General features: G+C 39.6%; 1 long non-coding RNA gene and 1 pseudogene across 1 annotated transcript in view; both read left to right on the top strand.

Moving 5' to 3' along the window:
- Nucleotides 1-4661, top strand: part of LOC104855116 — a 256124-nt gene that overhangs the window by 48110 nt on the left and 203353 nt on the right. The window lies entirely within an intron of this gene.
- LOC104855115 lies at nt 2887-3932 on the top strand (annotated as a pseudogene).

The following is a 4661-nucleotide window of genomic DNA, read 5'->3' as shown; positions in this document are numbered from 1 at the left end:
AAAAAAAAAAAAAAAAAAAAAAAAAAAATTGACCCTTCTTATATAGAACTTTTGACTTATATATAGTTAAAATTTTACACAGCATGCTTGGGAGGGACTCATTAAAATCAATGACTGCAAGTTATCTGTTGATAATCAGATAACAGTAGGATTTTGTTCCCATTGATACCTACGTAATGAACCAATACTTATCTGTATTAAAGATAGTGAAATATGCCAGCCACGGTGGTGCACTCCTGTACTTCCAGCAGTCTGGGAGGCTGAGGCAAGAGAATCACAAATTGGATCCCATCACAGGCATTAATGAGACTTTGTTTCAAAGCAAAAAATACAAAATGACCTGGGGATGTAGCTCATCTGAGGGCCCTGGGTTCGGTCTTCAGTACCCACCTCTCACGCGTGCGCGCGCGCACACACACACACACACACACACACACACACACACACAAACAAACACACACCCCAGAAGCAAAATAAATCCTTTTATCCTCTGTAGAAAGTTCTGGTGTTCACATCCTTGACATGCTTCTTCAGTATTTAACAAACATCTCACACTCTTTATGTCTTAATATACCCTACCCCTAACTTGCTTCTTTTGGAATCTTCTGTATCTCATGAATAGGCCCCATTATCCACCTGAATGTTGTAAGTACAACCTCAGGAGTTAGACTAGAAGTTGCCATTCTTTCAGTTGCCGCTTCCAGTCCTTCAGCAAATTCTGTCCACTTTACCTTCATACTCGAATCTGTCCACTTCTCTCCATTTCTTCTACCCCGTGCTTGTGCAGACCTCTGCCTCCTCTCTCCTGGACCATCACAGTGCCTCCTGACTAGTTCTGCTTCTCCCATCGCTTCCTGATTAAATTCATTCTTCCACCTAGGAGCCAGAATGATCTCTTTCAAAATAAGTTATTCTTGTCACTGCCCCATCTAAGCGCATCTCATGGGCCATTTCCAGTGCTGTCCAGCTGACTCTTCTTGGACCATCCCTCACATAGAAAACTTCTATAGAGTGGGGAAAAAAAGAGACAACTGCTTGGAGGGACTGAAGAGTGACTGAAAGGGGACACAGTTGGTAGAGTGTCTATTCGTAAAAAATGGGACAAAGTAGGGGATTGTCTTCATATTCTAAGTATAACTCTGTCCAAACTCATGGTCACCCTATCAACTGTGTGTGCATGGGACGGGCTCCAAACACCCGATTGAAGCTTACAGAGCTCCCAAAAGCTGTCAACTGCCAACCCTGCAGGGAAGATAGAACTTGGGGCGTGAAAACAAGCCAAGTCTGGATGCTAAAATATCGAGATTATATAAAACATTATCTGGAGGACATTAGAACCCAAAGGCTTTGCAATATTTCATTTTCTTTGGGATCCAATACAAAATTAGTAGACAGTTTCAGAAAGAGGACGATGTGACTGCAAAGACGGTCTTCAAATCTGTGTGTTGAATTTATCAGACAGGGACTTTAAAGCAGCTGTTACACTCTGTTCAAGTGCATAAAAGAAAACATGCTCACAATGTACGAATAAATGGTAATCTTGCAGAGAAAGAGAAGCTATCTGAAGAGCCAGATGGACATTCTGGAAGTGAAAAGTGCTGTATCTGGAAACATCCACTTGCTGAACTTAACAGAAAATTGGAGGTTACTGAAGAAAGAGTCCAGAGTTGAAGATGAGTCAGTGGCAATAATCTAAGCTGAAAACTAGAAAGAAGACTTTAAAAAACAATAAGCTGGGGTCTGGGGATTTAGCACAGTGGTTCTGCCGCCTGCCTCGCAAGCGCAAGGACCTGAATTCGATCCCTGGTACCAAAAAACAAAAACAAATGATGAGCCTTGTAGATCTATGTACAGTATTAAAAAGTCTAACATACATTTAATTGGAGTTCTTGGACAAGAGAAAAGGACTAGTCCTTAGTAAAAGTCACACACTAAATAATTTGTGAATCCCAGTGAGTTTTGAGTAGAATAAATAAAGAGAACTTCACCCACACAAATCATAATCTGCAGAAAAGCAAAGAAATGAATAGTGAAAGCAGCTAGAGAGGGAAGTGATGGGAGCGACTATGACTCTGACTTTATCATCTCCAGGGATCTGAAAACAGAGCAATGATGACTTTAAAGTACTGGAAAAAACCCTGTCAACTCAGAATCTTCTATGCACAAAAAGACACCTTAGGTATGAAGGGTAGTTGACTGTGGTGCCACTGCTGAAATCCCAGCACTCTGGAAAGAGGCAGGAGGATTGCAAGTTCAAGTCCAGCCTGGGCAACATAGTGCGAACATCTCTCAAAATAAAGGGCCAGGGATGTAGCCCAGCGCAAAGGCTATGGGTTCAATCCCCAGCGCTGAAAAAAAGAAGTTAAAAAAAAAAATGATGAAGAACACTGGACTGGGCATGGTAAGTATGTGTAAGAATCAGAGAGATGATTTTTCCTCTTAATTCCTTTGAAACACGTGACTGTTTAAAGGGAAGTTTTGACATCGTGTCTTGGAGTTCATTTTTGCATATGTAAAAATAATTGTATAATGAATGAAGATGGAAAAAATGGATCTATAAGTTGCGAGGTTCTCACATTGAGATAATAATTCTACACGTGAAAGGCTAAGGAGGCATACTGTAGTCTGTAGAGCAACTACCAAAAAACAACCCCAAAACACAGAGGTAGAACTAAAAAGCTAATAGAGAAATTACTGTGGAATTCTGAAAAAGGTTTGGTTAACTCAGTAAAAGGGAGAAAAAGAGGAACAAAAATAGGAAAGATAGGAAGAAAGCAAAAATTAAATGTTAGACTTAAATCCAACCATATAAATAATTATAATGAATGTAAGTAGAATAAACATTTTGATTAAAAGCAATGATTGCTCTCTTTCATTGCTAGAACCATGGAGGGTATTGAAGAGAAGAAGAAAAAAGGTTCCTGCTGTGCCAGAAACCCTTAAGAAAAAACAAAGATGTTTCGCACAGCTGAAGGTATAAGCCATTGAGAAAGAAGTTTGCCCCCAAAATGCTTTGAAAGGCAAGGAGGAAGCTCACCTATGAAAAAGCCAGGTACTATCATAAGGGGTATAGTCCAAGGTGCAGCACTGAGATTCGAATGGCTAGGATGGCAAGAAAAGCTGGCAGCTTCTACGAACCTGCTGAACCCAAACTGGCCTTTGTCATCCAGATCAGGGGTATCAAAGGTGTGAGCCCAAAGGTCCGCAAGGTGTTGCAGCTTCTTTGCCTTCACCAAATCTTTGTTAAGCTTAACAAGGCTTCCTTAACATGCTGAGGACTGTGGAACCATATACTGCATGGGGTACCCAGACCTGGAGTCGGTAAATGCACTAATAGACAAGCGTGGCTATGGCAAAATCGGGAAGAAGTGAACGGCCTTGACCGGTACTGGACTGATTGCTCGATTGCTTGGTAAAAAACAGCATTGTTTGCATGGAAGATCTGATGTGTGAGCTCTCTACTGTTGGAATACGCTTCAAAGACACAAATAACTTCCTGTGGCCCTTCAAATTATCTTGTCCCTGCGGTGGAATGAAAAAAAAAAAGGTCACTCATTTTGTGGAAGGTGGAGATGCTGGAAATAGGGACGACCAGACCAACAGGCTTATTAGAAGGATGAACTACGGTGCCTACCATGATGCTTTTATGGTTTGTCCAGTTAATAAAGCGTATTTGCTTCCACAAAAACAGACAAACAAGCAAAAACACAGTGATTGCTAAAAATGAAAAATCCAGCCATAAGTAACCCATTTAAATATAACAACACAAATAGAATAAAAATAAGTGAATAATGATATAGCATGCAGCTGTTAAGCATAGACAGGAGTTTGGCTCTATTAGTATTAGATAATGCAGATTTTAAGGTATAGGGGTGAGGAGTGACCTGTGATAAGATGGTTCGTGCATAACTGACCAATCATAGAGATGCATGATCCTAATGACAGGTCTTCAAAAAAATATGTTGCACAGATTTATAGAATTAGAGGGAGAAATAGAACTGCCCACTACTAGAAAACTAGACACTACTAGGAAACTGCATTACTAGAAAACTCAACAATTGACAGAATACGTAGACAAAAATATAATTCAAGTCATAGGAATAACTCCGTCAGTCATTTTTATCAAATATGTATGCAGCAATTTAAAAAAACCCTCCTTTTCAAATGCTGCTCGTGCATTCAGCAAGATAAATGAAATCTGGGACCATAAAATAAGTTTTTTTTTTTTAATTGAGTTTATTGGTACATTTAGGGATACAGTACAGTTACAGTCATTGTTGGGATCATGTACCTACTCATTTTTTCCCTTAACTCTGCCCTCCCTTCACCCCCTCCTCCCCTCCCCATCTACAAACACTTTATTTTCATCTTTTCATTCTCTCACATTTTTTTCTTTTCCCTTTTTGTTCTTCCCCTACGTATCACACCTTCCCTCTACCTTTAGCTCCTTTCCTCCCATTTCTAAATGTCAGTAATCTTATTAGAATCTTATGCATTGTTGCAGAATATTCACACCAGGGAAACTATTTGGTATTTACACATGTGGGACTTATTTATTTCACTTAGGAGTATATCTTCAATATGTATCCATTTTCCTATGAATGAATCTATTCTCTCGCTCTTTATGGCTGAGTAATATTCCATTTTATAGAAAAACCACA

The sequence above is a fragment of the Fukomys damarensis genome, unplaced genomic scaffold (assembly GCF_012274545.1).
Source record: "Fukomys damarensis isolate Sample0158 unplaced genomic scaffold, DMR_v1.0_HiC HiC_scaffold_3, whole genome shotgun sequence".
Classification (NCBI taxonomy): domain Eukaryota; kingdom Metazoa; phylum Chordata; class Mammalia; order Rodentia; family Bathyergidae; genus Fukomys; species Fukomys damarensis.
The sequence above is the reverse complement of the archived record's forward strand: the minus strand, read 5'-3'. Positions and strand labels throughout refer to the sequence as shown.